Source organism: Octopus bimaculoides, chromosome 11 (genome assembly GCF_046866305.1).
Source record: "Octopus bimaculoides isolate indiv1 chromosome 11, ASM4686630v1, whole genome shotgun sequence".
NCBI classification, from domain to species: Eukaryota; Metazoa; Mollusca; class Cephalopoda; order Octopoda; family Octopodidae; genus Octopus; species Octopus bimaculoides.
This window is the reverse complement of record NC_142938.1, coordinates 12,673,849-12,697,018: the sequence shown is the minus strand read 5'-3', so window position 1 is coordinate 12,697,018 and position 23,170 is coordinate 12,673,849. Positions and strand designations below refer to the sequence as shown.

The 23,170-nt window shown below is 35.3% G+C and overlaps 1 protein-coding gene across 1 annotated transcript in view; it reads left to right on the top strand.

Annotated features, from left to right (window-relative positions):
- Positions 1-20,548, top strand: part of LOC106872935 (MAPK/MAK/MRK overlapping kinase) — a 211,678-nt gene extending 191,130 nt beyond the window's left edge. Inside the window, exon 15 of the transcript XR_016243593.1 lies at positions 20,457-20,548. The gene's annotated coding sequence lies outside the window, so the exon portion shown is untranslated. The remainder of the gene's footprint in view (positions 1-20,456) is intronic.
- Positions 20,549-23,170: the final 2,622 nt, after the last annotated feature.

Sequence of the window (23,170 nt, the reverse complement as noted above, 5' to 3'; positions counted from 1 at the left end):
TATATCAATATAATATTAGTATTATCATCACAGCCGGGGACGCTCTTGGGGTTATAACAAGAAGCGTAAACACTTCCCTCCATCTTTGCTGATCAGAAGCTTACTTTATGTTGTCCACCATCTTTTACGGCCCCTGTTAATTCCCTGATGTTGTTCAACCCCTCCGTTTATGACATTCCTCTACCTCTTTCACTTGGTGCTTGCCCATGCATAACTATACTCGCTAGATTAGTGGTTCCCAACCTTTTAACTTCAAAGGTTCCCATTTATTTTAAATGAACTACTCCAAACCTTTCAAGCTTTTCGAAATATCTGTCAACACAATAAACAGATTTTATTAACGGACAACAAACTCGTTTTCCCAGTTCCATCTTTCAATCGAAAAAAAAATATTTGTAACTGAATAATTGTATCATTTTTGCGAGCTGGCAGAATCGTTAGCACGCCGGTTGAAGTGCGTAGTAGTATTTCTTCTGATTCTTTATGCTTTGAGTTCAAATGCCACCGGGGTCGGCTTTGCTTTTCATTTTTTTCAAGATCGATAAAATAAGTATCAGTTGAACACTGGGGTTGATGTAATCGATTTACTACTTCCCCACCAGAAGATTAATGGTAGAGTGCCAAAATGTGTAAAAAAAAAAAAAAAAGAAAAACATTTATCTACTCTTCACTTCAGCCTTTGGAAATTTTGAACATTACTCGCAGATCCAGCTCCCTACGTCTACCACTTCATGTCGGGTTTCTAATATTGATTTCAAATTTTGGCACAAGGCCAGCAATTTCAGGGGAGGGGCAAGTCGATTACATCGACCCCAGTGCTCAACTGATACTTGTTTAATCGTTCCCGAAAGGATGAAAGGCAAAGTTGATCGCGGCGGCATTTAAACTCAGAACGTAAAGACAGATGAAATGCCCCTAAGCATTTTCTCCGGCGTGCTAACGATTCTACTAGTTCACTGCCTTAAGGGTTTTTAAAATCACACAACCAAACTCCTTCATTTTTTTCTGTTATTTAAGAGATTCGAGGTTCAAAGCCATCAATATTACTGCAAATAAAAATTTTCAATTGAATAGCAAAAATGTACTCTTCAGAGTAATTGACTTAATAAAAATCTGAATAGATATGAAATGCCGTAGAATAGATATATTAATATCTCGGAAGCTAATATCGATTAAACCATTTAAACACTGCTTCACATCGCCTATCAAAAAGTATATGCACTATTTCCGTTCACTTTCTCAATATTCTTTCTAAAAACATTCTCATATATTCGATATTAATATATTAATGTGGTTTTCATATATCGATATGATATTGGTATTAGAACTGGTATGAGAACGTGATTGCAATATTTGAATATGATCTGTATGTATCATTACTTTATGAATATAGAAGTTTGATATACAAAATTGCCAGCGTGGTTAAAAAGTTTGCTTCGTAACTGCGTGATCCCAGGTTCGATCCCCTTGCACAGCAGTTTTATCATATTGAGCTATAATCTCGACTAGACTGAAACCTATATGTATGTATGTATATATATATATATATATATATATATATATATACACATAATTATATAATATATATATAACAAGATAAAAAAATAAGATATATAACTCCTTATATACACTATATATGTATGTACGGATTTGTGAATGTATACATATATAAGTGCGTGTGTGTGTATATAATGCATGTGTATATGGCGAAATAATAATAAAAAAAAACTTCATCTAAATACAAAGCTTCACTTTTCCCACCACAAGCAAATCCACGCCCTCGCCAAACCTAGATAAACACGTCTCTACCAAAAGGGTGACACTTGAAAAGAAAATAAGGAAGTGCGAGCACATCCACGTAGGAAATTTAAAAGGAATATGTCCACTAGCTTTAGAAAAAAATATGGCATGTATGTGGTTGTATGTTTTAACAATTTTCCAACCAACAATATCAGAAATACATTATTAAGGCAGTAGACATTATAAATGGCATTGTATTATGACTGTGTGATCTTCCTTTCTTTTTCATTATTCCTGAATCCTGTAGCCATTTTAGAGAAGAAAAAAAATGGCGAAAATTTTTGAAATGCTTAATATAGGAAAAGCACTTCGTCGCATGATATATTCTTCGTGGCTCCCTCAAATCATCCTCCCAGACCCTATTCTCTCTTCCTAAACCTGTCTATCTATCTATCTATCTATCTATCTATCTATCTATCTATCTATCTATCTATCTATCTATCTATCTATCTATATAAATATATATATGTATATAAATATATAACTATATATACATACATATATATATATATATATATATATATATATATATATGTGTGTGTGTGTGTGTGTGTGTCTGTGTTATATATGTATGCATTTATGTACACACACACAAGCACAAACATTTAAAGTACCTATGTGTGTATCTATTTACCTTCTGTCTGTGTATATCTCTGTTAGTCTGTCTCTGTATCTATCTATCTATTTATCTATCTATCTATCTATCTATCTATCTATCTATCTATCTATCTGTCTGTCTGTCTGTCTGTCTGTCTGTTTGTCCATCTATTTATACGTGTATATATATATATATATATATATATATATATATATATGTGCGTGTGTGCGAGTGCGTGCGTGAGTGTGTGTATGTGTGTGTGCGTGCGTGCACGCGCACGTATCATATATTCCACTCTCTAAAAGTTTTTCACTATCATTCACACATTGTCACTCTTTTTTTTACTTAATTTTCTCTCTCGACGTGTATTTGTTTTATGCATGCCTATACACGTATATATGTGTATGTGTACGCGCGTGTGAATGTGTGCATGTGTATGTATTATATACATATATATAAATGTAGATTTGTGTATGTGTGTATCTGTGCATCTGTGTGCGTATATTTGTATCTGTAGGTTGTGTGTATTATGTCCCTCTGTTACTGTGTGCATAAAAATATGACTGTAATATATAAAAAGTTGCGAAAGATAAATAAAGCAAGAATTAGCATAAAAACCACCATATTAGATAAGGTTTAGTACACAATAAAATATTAAAAGAACTGTAAAAGTATACACATACACAAGCGTACATAACATACACACGCACGTACACACATGTATATATACATGCATACTTACATACGGACATACGTAGGTTTGTACATATATTAACATATATTTATACATACATACTTAGATTCGTATATAGATTAACCGACATTCGCACATCCATAATAGATACACCTTTCTGTTTCTCTCTATCTCTCTATCTCTCTCTCTCTCTCTCTATCTATCTATCTACACATACACACACAAACGACGCACACAAAAAACACACAGACATATATATACACACACACGTGTGTATGTGTATCGCATGTGTAATACACACATACGCACTCATATGTATATATATATACATACATATATATATATATATATATATATATATATATACCTCTATCTATATACATAGGGACTATATATATGTGTGCATATATATATATATATATATATATATATATATATATATATATATATATATATATACATGCACACAGACTCACACGCACACATATAGACATACAGACATACGCGCACACACATATGCGCACATATGTGCTTAACACTAGGCCCTCGCGACTACATACACCTTACATTCCCACCGTCCATTCTCCACACATTCACAACTCTCCCCTACTCCCCTTACAACACCCTCCCGCACACAAACGCAGCACTCCCTTCATCCACACACAAATCAACCCCCACCCCCACAACCACAGCACACTCACACATTTGCACAAACACACACACATACACAACAAAGCACAGAAATGAAAATCTCTACTAATGTTCTTAGCAGGACATGGCCTGAAGCATAAACAAAACATTATGAAAGAATACAGGAATTATAATTCCTATATTATTTTCCACACTTGAAAAGATTTCCGTTTGCGCTTCGCCAAAAAAAAAAGAAAAAAAAAAAAATTAAAACACGAAGGGGAAAAAAATATATTTAAGGATGAATTATCCCGATGGGCTTCCATACTAAATGAAACATTTCCATAATAATAATGATTTGATTTGCTGTCTCGTTTCGTATTTTCCCGTGTTTCTCCGCCATTTTTTTTGCTTCTTCTTTTTTCGGCCCTTTTCTCTGTTTTCTTTTGACGCTTATTAGTGAGAGGGAAAAGGAAAAAGGGAGGGAATGGAGAGAGAAGAAGAAGAATTAGTGAAGAAACAAGGGCATTCGTATTTGGAAACAACTGTTGAAGAAGTCTTAAGAATTGAGATGTGTCTTATACTTATTCCATGTACTACTTATCTCCTTATTCTATCTCTTCCCACCACCCAATAATATATATATATATATATATATATATATACATACATGCATATTAATATATTCATATATATATATATATATATATATATATATATATATATATATATATATATATATATATATATAGATATAAATATATATATATATATATATATATATATATATATATATATATATATATGAATATATTAATATGCATGTATGTATATATATATATATATATATATATATATATATATATATATATATATATATATATATATATATATATATATGTATATATTTAATTATAACTTATGTATATGTTATATGCGTATATTTATTTATTTATTTATTTATGTGTTTCAGCCAAGTGGCTGCGGTCATGCTGGTGCACCACCGTGGTATATGTATATACATAGACTAACATTAGTTCTGCTTTTCTAAATTTGCAAATTTCGAAAGCCAGAACGCCTGCACAGATTTACACAAAGGTATAAAATTAAACATTCGTGTATATATATATATATATATATATATATATATATATATATATATATATATATATATATGAGCGTAGCTCGAAACGTCAAAGACTTTCCGTATTCCCGAGCGTCATACTAATATATACTTTTGTTATTTACACCACCTGTCCTCGTCTGTTGTTATTATTTGTATATTCTCCCATATATATATATATATATACATAGATACCTATGTATATACATGCATAAATATCTATATATATTGACACATAAATGTAAATATATGTATATACAAACGCGTTTACACGAACAGCTGAGTATTCTTAATGCATATATATATATATATATATATATATATATATATATATATATATATATATGCATTAAGAAAACTCTACTGTTCGTGTAAACTCGCTTGTGTGTGTGTATGTATATACATACGTAAATATGTATGGGTCTCTTCGGGTACATTAATAAAAACGTCGCACGTAAATGCAAAACAGGGTGGGAAAAAGTAGTACTCGAATACCTAAGGTAGAGTAATATGTTTTTATTAAGGGTGCAAAATCTTCCAAAAATTGTGAATGCAGTGTTGAGCACTCATTTTCATCGTTCGACATTTACGTGTATATATATATATATATATATATATATATATATATATATATATATAATGATGATATTATTAACAATAAATAATAATAATAATATAGGTGTCTAGCTAGCAAAAAAATCCAAAAGGCAAATATATAAATAAGAGTGCTAGATAGCACGAGTTTTGCTAGAAATAGGAGTCGAAATCGACTCGATTAGCCACAAGCACTGAAAGTTAACAAGCTGACGAAAACGAGGAAGCGAGAAAAAATAGCCAGTATACCAAGGCGATGGACAATCACATATGAGAATGCAGATATACCCATATCACATGATTTCGATCTCTGATATATTTCTCTTAGATCTCCTCAGTGGGTCGTGCTGCCTAGGGCTAAACTGCTACTCGCCTCGTACACGCATGTTAAGACCATTGAGAGGTTAGCGCCAAATTCAAACGGTAGTACAGTAATCTCTCGCCATATCACCGTTCACCTATCATGGTTTATTATTTAAGCTTACCTCAATTCCGCCGTGGTGTTGTTTTGCTTTCATAATAAAATAAATATATACAAATTATAGAAATAATAATAAAAAAATACAGTACAGTACTGTTTCTACTTTGTGGATTTTCATCTATCATGGGATATATATATATATATATATATATATATATATATATATATATATATATATATATATATATATATGTATATATATATATGGGAGAATATACGAAAAACAACAACAGACGAGGACAGGTGGTGTAAATAACAAAAGGATGTATTAGTATGACGCTCGGGAATACGGAAAGTCTTTGACGTTTCGAGCTACGCTCTTCAACAGAAAGAATACGGAGACAAGGAGTGTTCAGTCAACGGTCAATCATAATAATGGCTGATCATAACAATGGCTGACCGGAAGTTAGAAATTCTTTTTTCAGGAGAGCTAAGAAAAGGGGGAGATAACAAACGGTGATCGAAGAACGAGGGGCTGTGTGTGGGAGATAAAATGCTGGTGATCTTGACGTATGTAGTGTGAAAATGGGGAGGGGAGAAAGGAGTTGGTCAGTTGTAGTGTGTGCGTGGTGTGATGCGAGGGTAAGAACCTGTTAGTAATAATCCATCATAATTTCATGTTTCATGTTCAGCTCACGAGATGCAATCGTCAGACAACTAACTCAAATACTTCCTAAGTTTTTCGTGATATACAAATGGTTGTAATAGAACAGAATTTCCAGTGATGTAATTTGGGTAAAACATTGTTATAAGTTGTAACGGAATTCACCTATATCTCTTGGGTAGTTTAAAATATTGAAGAGAAGCAAGTTAAAAACATATGCCCGAAGAAAGTGGAAGTTGTTAAATGTCGGGGAAAAAATCTCTACAATACGGAGATATGGAAAGATAAAGATTTGCAAATATTGGTTTAAGATTAGTTAATATTAGCTATATTAAAAACTGTAGCGAATTGAGAAATGCTTATTATTGGGCTAAGCCTGATGTAGAGTAAAGGTCATGATCCTTGAGAATAGCTTGCTATGTGGAGATAAGCATAAAAAGATAAAGACTTTGAAAATATCCACGGATATATTCTTAAAACGTATAGTGTGTGTCACAAAAGTTGTGTCTTGATGTTTTATTACGAAGAGAGTTCAGACACACATATACGCCTGTCTCTCTATCTGTCTATCTATAAGTCTGCCAGCGGTAATATAATATAGCTTCAATTTTCATGTTCAGTTTATTTGAAGCAATGCTCAGACAACAAAACTCAGTTCGTAAAATATTCGTGAAGTATATTGGCTGTCATATTTTGGGCAAAAATATGTCGTAAGAGGCACAAGTTGTTATATGTAAATATTGTTTGAAGTGATATAGGTATATATATATATATATATATATATATATATATATATATATATATATATATATATATTATATATCTATATGTATGTATGTATGTATGTATGTATGTATGTATGTATGTATGTATGTACGTATGTATGTATGTACGTACGTACGTACGTATGTATGTATATATGTATGTATGTATATATATATGTATGTATATATATATGTATATATATGCATATATGTATATATATGTACGTATATATATATGCATATGTATATATATATATGTACATATATTATATGTATATATATATGTATATATATATATAGGCATATGTATATATATGTATATATATATATATATGTATATATATATATATATATATATATATATATATATATATATATATATATATATATATATATATATATATATATATATATATATATATATATATATATATATATATATATATATATATACATATATATATATGTATATATATGAATATGTATATTCATGTATATATGTATGTAATGTATGAATTTATATATGTGTTTATTTATATATGTAAGTTTATATATCGCTAAATACCCAATTGAGTAATTTCTCTATGTTAGTATCTACCCAAAGGCAATTCAGTATCACAGAAAAAATCAACTCACCACTTAAATAAATATATATGAATGTGTAGTTCCTGATCCTCACGCACACTCACACATCTCTGTATGTGCGTGTATGTATGTGTGTGTGTGTGTGTGTGTGTGTGTGTGTGTGTGTGTGCGTCCGTGTGTGCATGTTTGCAAACGAGTGTGTATATGATACAAACATACGTATGTAATACGACTATAAACGCATGATTTATATTCACACACACACACACACACATATATATAGATACATAGCGTCATATATATATATATATATATATATATATATATATATATATATATATATATATTTATATATATATATATATATATATATATATATATATATATATATATATATATATATATATATATATATATATATATATTATGTATGTATACATACATACATATATCTTTTTATACTTTTTAGCTTTATAATTTTCTCGTCTTCATCTGAACATTTCGCAAATAAAAAAAAGAAATCAGAACAATATTAAACAAAATCTCCAGAAAATACTAAAACTGAAAATATAATAAAGGACTGCTGTGTCTTTATGATAAAAAAACAAAAACATAAGAAAACAAACAAATAAAAAAAAATGGAAAGGGATGAATTACTCGCTATTATTTACTCCTTTTAAAAATCCCCGCCCGAATCCTGATTTTGGAAGAAGTACTTCTACCACTGCTGCCGTCATTGCCGCAGCTGCCACCACCAGAAAAAAGAAAGGTAGGAAGCATGTGGTTATCTTTTCGAAATTACGAGGTGAAATTACTGTACCTTAGCGTTTCATGATTCACAGGAACTATATATTTGACGGTTGATATCTGTAGTAATTCTACAACAATGTCTGTCGGTATATACACCGCGCCGATTAGAGAGGGTGTCAGCCATATTGTTCTTTGGGGAGACTGTCACCACCCTCACACGAAGAAAAAAATAGAGAGTAAAATAAAATATCGGATTATAGAAAACCTTTTTTTTTTATCATTATATATAAGTTATAGGGAATAAAGGTGTATATGTGTGTATGTGAAAATGTGACGTGTAGCTTGCTATTTTCTAAACACACCAATGAAAACACCCTTCCGCATTCGATGCATCTTGTTATACTTGTTAATATAATAATTTTTACGTATATTACCAAGGGCTCTGATTTGGTTATCTACATCAGTGTCGGTGATGATATCCTTAGAGAAATACACATTAAAGATATTTTCTGTAATTTTTTTTTAAAGAAATACGAACTAATGTTGCTATTCGTAGCAAACCTATGAAGCCGTTCAGATTCTTTAGAATTCAATGATAATTTCGATGTTTTTCTAGGTTTTTTTTTTTAATCTATAGGAAGAACACAATGAGTTTGGTCTTAAAAAGAATCCATTTCAAGTTTGTTCGGGCGATGAACATGCTCGAAATAATAGTTAAATCTCATTTAAATAAACACATACTTTACTGTCTTAAAAAAGAAAAAGAAACAAGAAGGAAGTCGGACGCATTTGATAATGTACTCTGGATAAATTATGTCTGAAAACAAGGAAAGGACAAAAAAACAAAAAACAAAGAGGTTGATCATAACTGGAACGCTTTTGATCATAGATCATAGTTCTGCTCAATATAGATTGGTCTGGGGGCTAAAAAATAATAACAACAGAACAGAAGTACTTTTACCACTACTGCTGTCATTGCCGCAGCTGCCACCACCAGAAAAAAGAAAGATAGGAAGCATGGATAAATAGACGCAACTGTAAGTAAATACGACTGTGAGCAGAACCAATAAAAAATAGAAAGGGAGATACTGGAAAACGAAGGACATTCACTTGCACACACAGAACAAAAGCTACGTGTACCAAGTAGTGATCCCCACCACAGCTAATAGTTTCTCCTTTAATATTGTGTGTGAAGTGAATTCCCTGTCGATAGGCTGCTGGTATATGTAATCCTAACATGCTAAGCGAAAATCTTCTAATTTGGATGGTCAGAGTTACCATGTCACCTTGGTGTAGTGGTTAGCATGGCTATACGGCTTACACGGCTTTCAATTGCCGTAGTTATATTCTCCTAAACATCATCATGGCGATCACCAATGATCGTCAAAGTCTCCAGATTTTACCGTTATTATAATCAAATTCTGGTTTCAAATCTTGACACAAGACCAGCGGTTTCGGAGAAGGGGTTAAGTTGGTTACATCGAGCCCAGTACTCAACTAGTACTTACTTTATGAACCCCTGAAGGATAAAAGGCAAAGTTGATCTCGGCGGAATTTGAACTTAGAACGTGTAGATGCCGATAAAGCATTTTGTCTGGTGTGCTAACGATTCTGCCAACTCTCCCCACTTTACCCATGCATATAATATTAATTTTTATCTGTGGCATAAAGATACTTGTTCGAGGAAGAGGTATAGTCAATTATTTTATCAACCCTGGAAAAAATGTAAATCAGCGTTGACCTTGGCGCGTGTTTGATCTCAGAACGTAAGGGGCCGTAAATAAATAATCGCAGGCCCTTTTGCTCAACTGTCTATTTGCCAGTCCATCCACCACTCATTCCATGGTAATTAAATATATTTTTTTAATGTGGGCACAGGGGCAACAGTTTTGAGGGGAGGGGGAAGTCGATTACATCGACCGCAGTACTTGGCTGACAGTCATTTTATCAACGTCGAAAGGATCAGAGCCAAAGTCAACCTCGACGGCATTTGAAATCAGAACGTAAAGAGCCGGAAGAAACGTGATAAAGCACTCTGTCCGGTACTATAACGATTCTACAATTTTACCAGCTCGTCGTTATCTTTGTAATTAAATATTGGCTTCAAATTTCAGCACAATGTCAGCAATTTCGGGGGGAGGAGATTAAGTCGATTATATCGACCCCAGTGCGTAACTGGTACTTATTTTATCGAACCCGAAAGAATGAAAGGAAGTCGACCTCGGCAGCATTTGAACTCAGATCGTAAAGAGCCGGAAGAAATGCGGTAAAACACTTTCTCCGGCGCTGTAGAAATTCTACGATCCTACTAGCTCGACGCCATCTTTGTAATTAAATATTAAATAAAGATCAATCAAAAGAACTATTGCGTTAGTGTGGCACCGCGTCCTGATAGGCTGGTTGACCAACAATTTAGAAACAGCTTGGCGACAAACCAATTAAAAACTCGGGCAGCAATGTGTTAGCATGTGATCAACGTCAAATCATTTAGATGTCTAGATAAAGATGTATTGCTATATTACTGCGTACCGCAGCTTCACGATGTGTAATTTATAATCTAAGCAAAAAGTCAATCTCTCTTCAAGCCGTACCCATGGGAGTCACTGTAGCTTGACACTATCTAATCTGGCTAATGTAATACTCGTTAATTACACTGCAATATGGTAGTTAATGTTGCTGTTGATGTTACTGTATTGTTGTTGCTGGTGTTATTGGTTTGTCATCGTCTCCCTTATCAATCCTAACCGATTACATCTATGACAAAAATGTTCCAGTCTTGCCCATATACTGAATTTTTTTTAAAGCATGGCATATCCAGAACTGCCTTATATGATGTGCCCTTTATCTTTTTATTTGTAAAAAAAAAAAAAAAAAAGATGACAGAACACGGTTTGAAGGATAATTAGTTGCTAATTCTAGCTAATCGAGTGACCACGGAATCTCCCTCACTGATCTGATATTTTTTTAAAATGGGAATATTCTACTTTATAAAGATTTAACTGATATTAACCAAAAGAATTTGTATGTTATTTGTATGTAAGAGATGGAACTTCCTACCTCTCTATCTTTTTTCCTCTCCTTATATACATACACACACGCGCGCGCGCACGCACGCAAATACAGACACACACACACACTCATGATGGGAATTATGAACAGTACGAAGATGAGGTAAAAGAAATAAATGGAGTGTATTAGGTTTACGCTTGGGGAAATTAGAAGGAAAAGTCTTTTAGGTTTCGAGCGTACGCTCTTCTACAGAAAGAATAGATTAGAAAAGAAAAGATGGTCACTGCTATATCTATCTATCTATCTATCTATCTATCTATCTATCTATCTATCCATTCACCCATCCATCCATCTATCTATATTTTAAATTAAATAGTATGTAGAAAAAAATCAATATTCGACGGAAACAGATTAACGCAGACCTGATGGAAGAATTTTGTGTGTAAGCACTTTCGCTTTCTTCGGCATTTCAGAGATGCAAATACATACATACATACATACATACATACATACACAACTATATATATCCCTACATACATACATATACGTTCACTCGCGTGCATACTCACACACATACATATATACGTATGTATATATATTCGCACACATACGTACCTACTTACATACATAAATGCATACATACATAATACTTACATACATACATACAATGAAATTATCCTCTGAAAACCACTCAAGCATTAAAAAAATACAATAAACAGAGCGAATGACCAACGAATCGTAAAAGAACAAAAATAAAGAAAGAAAAAATAAAACGTTTTTTTTTTTATATATAATTTAAGGACCAAAGCATATTCATACAAACTGATACAAAAATTACTTCGTAAGTGACGAAAACAGAGCTTGGTCAACGAACCGTGAAAATAAAACAAGCCTTTCTGTGCAATTGTCAGCTTTTTGACAAACAGGATTTACACTCCGAAAACTTTCACGAAAACAAGTAAATTTGATCAACAGAAATCTTCTCATCACAGTAAACCAATCTATTAGATTTTTGAAATGTTTACAGGGGAGTATTATGTTGCTGTTGACAAAGCGGAGTCTTACGGTATTATTTGTGTTGTTTATAAGGCGGTGAGCTGGCGGAAACGTTAGCACGCCGGGCGAAACGCTTGGCGGTATTTCGTCTGCCGTTACGTTCTGAGTTCAAATTCCGCCGCGGTCGGACTTTGCCTTTCATCCATTCGGGGTCGATAAATTAAGTACCAGTTACACACTGGGGTCGATGTAATCGACTTAATCCCTTTGTCTGTCCTAGTTTGTCCCCTCTGTGTTTAGCCCTTTGTGGGCAATAAAAAATAAGAAACGGTAGCACGCCAGGTGAAATGCTTAGCGATATTTCGTCTGTCTTTATGTTCTGAGTTCAAATTCCGCCGCGGTCGACTTTGCCTTTCATCCCCTCAGCCACATTTGCATCCACAACAAGAACACTTCAGAACAAGCAGTTTCAAGTGGTTGATATTAAAAGTGTTAAAAAAGGAGGAAGACATTCTTTTCTACACTAGGCACAAGGCCCGAAATTTTGGGGGAGGGAGCCAGTTGATTAGATCGACCTCAGTACGCAACTGGTACTTAATTTACCGACCCCGAAAGGATGAAAGGCAAAGTCGACATCGGCGGAATTTGAACTCAGAACGTGAAGACAGACGAAATACCACTAAGCTTTTGGCCCGGTGCGCTAACGTTTCTGCCAGCCCTCCGCCTTAGATACATGACTGTGTAGTTAAGATGCTTGCTTTGTAACTATGTGGCTTTGGGTTCAGTCCTAGCTTGAGCAAGTACCTTCTGAAAATGACGTAAATGCTAGTAAATTTTAAGGACTCTGTCTCCCTAAAATACAAGGGGCAAATTATATCTTTGAATTTCAAAAACTCAAGAATGTCACAGAAGAGCCATGCTGATTCCATCTGAGTATTAATTACGTTGTGAAGGTGCATGGCTTAGTGGTTAGAGCGTCACACCCACGATCGCGAGATCGTGGTTTCAATTCCTGGACTGGATCGTGCATTATGTTCTTGAACAAAACATTTCATCTCATGTTGCTTAGCGATCATTTCGACAACTGACGTGTGGTACACCGTGCACCTGTTCAGGTAATGTCGATTTGGTGGAGTGAGTGAGCTAAAGTACAACACAAACATTTGATCACCATAAACAAAGCATTTAGTGAGGTCGTTCAATAAAACAATGTAGAACTGCCTTTCTCGGATTACGAGAGACTGCTATCGTTATCATTAATTACGTTAATGGCATAAGTATCTATGGAGTACTCAGCCACTATAATCTAATAAGTAGGCAGTCTCATTTATTCGAAAGCTAGCATACTTATCGTTGTAACCTATGCGAATTCCATGCCTCACAGATAAAGTTGCCCGTCGTTCATATTTACACAGCTGGTTTTCAAAGTATAATCACTGAAATGGTTTCGATTCCCAAATGAAAATACAAATAAACAAAATAATAAAAGGAAAGAAAAGTGACTAACTTTATCAATACATTTCCTTCTAAATGTGTGGATCATATATATTTTCGGTCTTCATTTGTTTTCAGCATATTTCATCGTTCATTCGCTTGTTTGTTCGTTCGTTCGTTCATTCATTTCGCTTGTTTGTTTGATTATTTCCTTGAATATTTTTCTTGTTATTATTTCCTCTTGTTTGTCCGTTTTCTTCGCAAGCAGACGACCGTCTTCTTTGGCAGACGACAACATTAAAACAACTGATGCATGACTACTATTTCAAATGACTAACCATATTCACGACATTCAAATGATAAACTTAGACGCTTTTTAACACACATAATCTTTTCTACTGTCTTTTTGACATCTTAGTCGTGTTTTTTTTCTTTTTTTTCTCTCATTTTGTTTTATCTATTTTCTTTATCTTTATTTCATTTTACTTTATTATCCTTACGTTTCTACCCGGCATCACGATTTTAAAATGGTTTCCTCAAACAATTCTGGCGTTTGTTTGCTACAGCCGCTTATATTGTCTTTTCTTGATCCATGCTGACAGTGTCAAGGGAACATTTTCATCTATCTTTCGAGTGGTTGCCTTTCGTTTCAGCGATCCAGGCGCCAGACATTTTTATTCACTCTCTCGCCACCAACTTAACCCAACTTTGTACCGCAACATCACCCAACCTTACCACCAACCCTAACCAACCAAACAACTTTCTCTTTAACTTTTTTTCCTTTCACATATTCCTTTTGTTTATTTTATATGTTCTTTATCATTGTATTTATTATGTTTTTTTTTCTGTTTTCCTTGCTTCTTTTCTCCTTATCGTTCTTTCCTTTGTTTTTCCATTTCTTTCCCACCGTCTTCACTTCTTTCTTGCTTTACTTCCGTCTATCTGTCTGTCTATGTGTCTTTCAGTCTTTCTCAACTCCCCCCTTCAACTCTCGTCCGCCCGCTCTTTATTTTATCACGTGTTTGTGACCTGGACATGCGCAAACCGTTAATCTTCATCATTTCCTTGACAACTTCCAGCCCATATAATCAATTTTTGTTTAATTTTTTTCTCTTCTTCTTCTTCTTCTTCTTCTTCTTCTTCTTCTTCTTCCCAGCTCTTTCCATACTCTCCCTCTCTCTCCATTTCTCTCCCCCTCCCCACCCTTCTCTTCATACTGTCTTTACTTTCCCCTCTATCCCATCCCTTCCCAGACCCCACTTCTTAACTTATTTCACTTCGCCATTCCACAATGAAGAGAACTGTAATTTGCTCCCCTGGGGCGGCTTTCTATTTCTCATCTCATCTCATCTCGTCCAACCTCTTTCTTTCCCTTCTTTTACTTCTTTCTTTCCTGTCTTTTTCCTTTCTGTCAATGTATCCATCTGTCTCTTGCCAGTCTCGTGATCCCATCACGCTCTTCTTTATCTATCTATCTATCTATCTATCTATCTATCTATCTATCTATCTATCTATCTATCTATCTATCTATCTATCTATCTATCTATCTATCTATCTATGTATCCACCACTAGACTCTGACGAGATCACGCTTCAGTGAGCAGCGAACAAATATTGCTGCCGGGAGATATCCCGTTTTGATTAGGATTGCTTGTCACGTTCCCATGCTGGAATCGATAATACTTCATTCACGAAGTTGGAAACATGGAAAAAGCGAAGAAGTAAAGACAAAAACGAAAGAAAAGAAAAACAAAACAAGACAGAACAGAGTAGCAGATATATATTAAATAAATGAAAGAAAAAAAGGGGAAAGAAAAGAAAAAGAAAGAAACAATAGAAAGAAAGGAATGATAACGAAACAGATGTAGAATGGGGAATAATAATACTAATAACGATAATGACGATGATGATGATGATGATGATGATAAATAATAATAATAATAATAATAATAATAATAATAATAACAACAACGATCAGAAAACACGAAAGAGAAGGCAATGTGAGAAGGTGAAGATGACAATGAAGGGGAAATGAAAGGGGGGAGGGGGAGAAGAAAGAGGAGAGAGAGGAGGAGGAGGAGAAGGAGAAGGAGGAGGAGGAGGAGGAAGAGAAGAAGAAGCAAAATGGAAGAAATAGGGAGGAAGGTGAAAAATAAAAAAACGATAAGAGTAATAACAACAATAACGACAATAGATACAACAACAACAACAACAACAGTAAGAAGAAGAAGAACAGCAGCAGCAGCAGCAGCAGCAACAACAATAACAACAACAACAACAACAACGTGTCCTTATTCTTGAATGGAGACAGAACCGAGAAACAACGATTAACAGAAACTCGGTTTGAAGATTAACGGTGATGAATGGAAAAATCAGGAACGTAGAGATTGCAGTGGTGGTGGTGGTGGTGGTTGTGGTGGTTGTTGTTGTGGTGGTGGTGGTGGTTGTTGTGGTGGTGGTGGTGAGGATTATGGTGGTGGTTGGGGTCGTAGTAGTTGTGGTTGAGGTGATTATGGTAGTGGTGGTAATTGTCCTGGTGGTTGTGGTTGTGGTAGTGATGGTGGTGTTGGTGATGGTTGTGGTGGTGCTGATGACTGTGGTCGTGGCGATGGTTGTGGTTTAGGTGCTAGTTGGAGGTTGTTTTATTGTTGTTGCTGTCGGTTGTAGTAAGGTTAATGACACATTAGTGATGATGGCGGTGGTGGTAGTAGAAGCGGTAGTAGTACAAGTGGAAGTAGTAGTGGCAGTAGTACAAGTGGTAGCAGTAGAAGTGGTAGCAGTAGAAGTGGTAGCAGGAGTTGTGGCTGTAGTATTGTGTGTGTTGGTAGTGGAGGGGTGGTGTTGCTGTTAGCGGTATCGTCGAGTTAGTTTGTAGCAGTAGTAGACGTGGTGGTAGTGGTGGTGGTAGTAGTGGTAGCAGAGGTAGTTTTAGGAGTATTGGTAGTGGTAGTGGTGGTGGTAGGGTAGTTTTAGGAGTGGTGGTGGTTGTAGTGGTGGTGGTAGTAGAGGTGGTGGTAGTGGAGGTAGTTTTAGGAGTATTGGTAGTGGTGGTGGTGGTGGAAGGATAGTTTTAAGAGTTTTGGTGGAAGTAGTGGTGGTGGTAGTAGAGGTGGTGGTAGTGGAGGTAGTTTTAGGAGTATTGGTAGTGGTGGTGGAAGGATAGTTTTAAGAGTTTTGGTGGAAGTAGAGGTGGTGGTAGTGGAGGTAGTTTTAGGAGTATTGGTAGTGGTAGAGGTGGTGGTACAGTTTTAGGAGTGATGGTGGTTGTAGTGGTGGTAGTAATGGAGAGATGGTCTGTCAGATTGTATTAATGTCAAGTGGTTTGGAATGGGAGTGAAAGAGAGAGAGAGAAAGAGAGAGAGAAAGAAAGAGAGAGAGAGAGAAAGAAAGAGAGAGAGAGAGAGAAAAGGAAAGAGAGAGAGAGAGAGAGGGAGAGGGAGAGACAGAGAGAGAAAGAGAGAAATAATGATAGAATGAACAAGGAGAGATATGGAATAGAGAGAAATAGATTAAAGAAATCAAGAGAGAGAGAGAGAGAGAGAGAGAGAGAGAGAGAGAGAGAGAGAGAGAGAGAGAGAGAGATGAGAGAAAGGGAGAGATAGAAATATATATAGAGAGAGACGGAGAGAGAGGGGAGAGAGTGGGAGAGAGAGAGAGAGAGAGGAAGCGAGTAGAAGATTGATAAAAGAAGATGAGAAGAATGGCGAGATTCATAGAGAGAAGGGAAGAGAGAGGGTTAGGGAGAGGAGAGCGAGAGAGAGAGAGAAAGAGAGAGAGAGAGAGAGAGAGAGAGAGGTAGAAATCGAAATAGAGATAGATATATAGGTAGATTAAACAGGGATAGAGAGAGAGGGAGAGAGAGAGAGAGAGAGAAAGAGAGAGAGAGAGAGAGAGAGAGAGATGTGAAATAGAAAGAAATAGATTAAAGAAATCAAGAGAGAGAGAGAAAGAAAGGGAGAGATGGAAATATATATATATAGAGAGAGGGAGATAGATATATAGGTAGATTAAATAGAGATAGAGATAGAGAGAGGAAGAGAGAGTGAGACAGAGAGAGAGAGAAGCAGCAAAACTGTTCTTTGTTTGTCCTTGTTGTAGTTGTTACTATTGCTGTTTAACCCCAGGCCAGCTTGAATACAGCAAAACTATGAGCAACGGCATCATTCCAGCCGCAGTCATTCCGATGGAATGAGTACCAGACTTAAAAATGATACACTGGGGTCGATTTGCTCGACTGAACACTTTTCAGGTGGTGCTCCAGCATAACCGCAGTCCAATGACTGAAACAAGTAAAAGAAATAAAGAGAGATTCCATTTTGTTTTTAGACATAGTGTATCTAGGACTACATTGTCTAATATGTTCTTTTGTCTTAATGACAGTGGCATGTAATTTGAGCGAGATTTAATTGCTATTTCTAGTAGGCCGTGTAACCACATATAGGTTCCCATTTTTGCTCATAGATATAGTTTGGCTCCAGCTCAGCTCTGAATAAGCACACTTATCATGAAAAGCGTTTCAATCGTGACCACCTCGTCTTTTATTCAGATAGTGCACTCGGAACCGTATTAACCTGTGTCCTTCCGATTTTAAGGTAGGAAGTAAACTGCGATGTTTAGGAGATGGCCGTTGGTCACGTGTGAGCAACGAGAGTCAAGGAGAAAGTGTGTGAGAGAGGGAACGGTGAAGGGGAGAGGAGAAGAATAGGGAAAGGGTGGGAGAGAAAAACAAAAAGAAAGAAGAACAAGAGAAGGAGATAGATAGAAAGAATTGAGATAGAATAGGAGTGAGCACCGTAATTATTAAGATAAAACTTACTTGGAAATGGATGCGTGGAGCTCGATCATATAATAATATAAATAATATATGTATATATGCATATATACATACATATATACACGTACATACATACATACATACATACATACATACATACATACATGCGCACACATATTTATACACACACACACATACATATTTATGCATGTATGTAGGTATATGTATGCATCTGGAGGCATTAGTCTATATGGCGACTTTGAATGACAAATTTGATTCACAAAGCCATAACTGTCTCTGAATTAATTCAGGAATGGTCGGCTAGCAAATGTAAATTCCTCGAATCTGATTATGCTACAGACGGTTAATCCGTGATGCTTCGAGAATTCGGGAAAATATTCAATTTGAAAGACTTGAAACAGATCTAAATCGCTTTGTAGTAATGTCAATTATCCGATATCATACAAATATAGTAATACTATTGATCTTTACATGTGTGTTTTGGTGTATAATAAGGTATTCTATTGTTTCTAAACACGTTAAAAGCGGAGGACACTAAACCAATTCCATTTTCGATAATCTCATACAGTAATTTCGCTTTCTTTCCCATATGATCCAAATCATTTCAATGCAGTAACTTGTACTAAATGTAACCCATCTAATGTACAATTGAGTGAAGTATAGTCTGTTACAGTGTATTTTAGTCTAATCAACCAACATTAATATTAATACTAAATTTAAAGCAGCGAGCTGGTAGAATCGTAAGGACGTCGGGCGAAATGCTTATTGGTATTTCGTACGTCACTACATTCTGAGTTCAAATTTCGCCGAAGTCATCGTTGCATTTTATCCTTTCGGGGTCGATAGAATAAGTACCAGTTGAGGACTGTGGGTCGATGTAATCGACTTTTCTTGAAATTGTTGGCCTTGTGTCAAAAGTTTGAAATCAAAATGCTTAATTTTACCGGCTAGATATTTCTTATTTCTTTACTGCCCACAAGGGGCTACACACAGAGGGGACAAACAAGGACAGACAAAAGGATTAAGTCGATTATATCGATACCAGTGCGTAACTGGTAATTATTCAATCGACCCAGAAAGGATGAAAAGCAAAGTCGGCCTTGGCGGAATTTGAACTCAGAACGTTACGGCAGACGAAATACCGCTAAGCATTTCGCCCGGCGTGCTAACGATTCTGCCAGCTCGCCACCTTTTCTCGCCACCGGCTAGATATTTCTGCCCAGCATTTATCTCAATTTTTACCTACTCAAAAACTACAAGCCTACTTATTCTCTTCCTTCATCTGTTATTTCCACAATCCCATACACCATTACACGGATGTTTTTTTTCTTTTTATTCTTTTCTCTTCTCAGTCTTGAAAAAGGGCATATGGCAGAAACATTGATAATTTTTGCTTTTCCACACGGCAAATGCATTTATGATTTGCATTCATTTTTATTACTATTTCTTCTGTATTTATAAGTTCATTGGCTTCGTTGTTTAAATCAGCAAAACTTACCCTATCAATGGCTCTCCATCAGCAAACAGGATAGGGTTTATATTTATTTTGACATCCAACAGAGTACCCATTAAAAGTTGAATGCTTTTTTCATTATTGCAGGACGACAGCAGTGAATAACAGGAGAGAACATAACCTATTGAATGCCTATTCAAAATGGAAAATAACTGGATATCTGATGCCTGTTCGAATTGGTAAAATAACCGGATATTCGATTTTTAATTTTGAACGTGCAAGTCGAATCACCATTCACTTATAGCAACTGGATCAGTCTGAGATTCACAGACTTTATTCCTTCACTTTCAAGTGATTTCCCGTTGTTAGAATACTGATTAGCATCTGTGGTTTTAAAATACAGTAATACCTCACTTTACGAGGAACGCTTTGCGAGACGCAGGGTCCACGAGTTTTATTTTTCAAGCGCAAGATCCAAATTTTGAACGAAGTTCACAAGTTTCTGCTACTATAACAAATGCTTCTGCGTGTTACCGAGAAATTTATAGAAAGCTAAAAAAACTCTCGATTTGTTTTTTAAAAAGAAATCTCCAAGTCCGACTACGAGTGCTTGTGAATCGGCGACCGAGTCTACAAGTGATAGTATGCGCGAGTCTAGTGCGAGTGAAAGGGATTCAGAAAACGATAATAATAATATTTCTTATCATAGTGTTATGAATTTTATAGGTATAATATTTTCCCGAAGACGAACTACGGTTTATAAGCATTGCTATTATGGGAAATTATTACTCTACTTTACGAGTTTTCGCTTTACGAGCGATCTCCGGGAACAGATTAACTGGCATATAGAAGCATTACTGTTATAAAAGTAATGATTTGTGTTTTGCTACATGAAAGACATTCTAAAAGGAGAGAAAAAAAATGTTTGTAGTGGTTAGCGATAGGTGTGAAGGCGCATGGATCAGTGGTTAGAGCGTCGAGGTTGTGAGTTCGAATCTCGGACTGGGCTGCGTGTTGTGTTTTTGAGCAAGACACTTTATTTCACGTTGCTCCAGTTCACTCAGCTGTAGAAATGAGTTGCGACGTCACTGGTGCCAAGCTGTATCGGCCCCTTTGCCTTTCCCTTGGATAACACTGGTGGCGTGGAGAGGGGAGGCCGGTATGCATGAGCGACTGCTGGTCTTCCATAAAACAACCTTGTCCGGACTTGTGCCTGGGAGGGTAACTTTCTAGGTGCAATCCCATGGTCAGTCATGACCGAAGGGGGGGGGGGTCTCAGCATATAGGTTTGAGTGAAAGAGGTGATGTGTGAAAGTACGTGGTTAGATGTATAAAAGATAAAATAGAGCGAAAAAACTACAGAAGGCTTGTGTTATATGGTTAAAGAATATATTTAAATCGTTGTGTTAGAAAAATGTTATAAAATTTTGAGTATAGTAACATTGTTTTTGGAGAAATAACCGGTTTCGTATTTTCAAATTTCTCAAATTTATTTTCCTGTATTGTGTCATCTCTTCGCTATGTTGTGAAATATGGAGTTCCAGACAGGGGAATATATTTAAATGTATGTTTTTGTGTGCGTCTGTGTGTGAGTCTTTGTGTCTGTGTTTGCCACCCACCACCAATGCTGCTTAATAACCGGTGTTAGGTTGTTTACTCTCCTGTAACTTATAAGTTCGGCAAAGGAGATGGATAGAATAAGTACCAGACTTCAAAAAAAAAAAAAAAAAAAAAAATCCGGAAAGCATAACTACTGAGGCTTGTTTGTTAGACTAAACTCTTCATGTCCGTGCCCCAGCATGGCCGAAGTCCTTTGTTCGAGACAAGTAAATAAATGTTACAATTATCAACAAATGAAAACAGAATCTTAAGCTCTAAATTTCAGGGAATATCTTGAGGCTGTGAATACAGAGTACAGAAGAGGAACATAGACAGCCATAGATGACGGAATATAGGAGGGGCTGGTGGAATTTTAGAAGACAAAGTATCAAAGTTTTGGAATCTGTCATGGAATCGAAAAATGTTCTGGAGGATATTATCAACCAGTTTCCAAATATCTTAATCAGTTAAACAAGGAATAAATAAATAAATAAATAAACGAAAACTCAGAAACTCGATGATGTTACCTGTTGAAGATTTCTAAAGATAACACTGATAGATTTCTTTCGACAAAATCCCTGCTGAGCCGCCTTCAATAGGTTTCAATTAGAATGGTACAGCCTGCAGCATTCTACTGATACATCAATTTTTAAAGAAATGAGACGCAATTTACAATCCTTGAAAAACAAGCAATGCATATATTAACAATGCAATAATAACACACAAGGAATGATAATCAAGGCAAAACGAAATTGACGCAAACATAATGATGATGATGATGATGATGATGATGATGATGATGATGATGATGATGATAGCGTTAATGATGATGATGATGATGATGATTCATATATTTGCCACAAGAGCAAGTACGTTCAAACAAACCGTGTTATACGCACACACAAACACACACGTATGTGTGTATATTTGTATATGTGTTTATATATATATGTATATATATATATATACACCTGAGTAAGCACATAAAATGTAAATGTGCAAGAAGGTGGGAAAAAGAGTACTCAAATACCAGAGGTAGAGTAATATGCTTTATTTAAAAGCAGCAGAAATATAACAAAAGACTGTTACTCTGAGTTTCACGTTCCCGTTCATCGGACAGTTTTGTTTTTCTGCTGCTTTCAAATAAAGTATATATATGTATGTATGTATGTATGTATGTATGTGTGTGTATGTGTTTGTGTGTCTGTGTTTTGTCCCCCACATATATGTATGTGTGTGTGTGTGCGTGTGTGTGTGTGTGT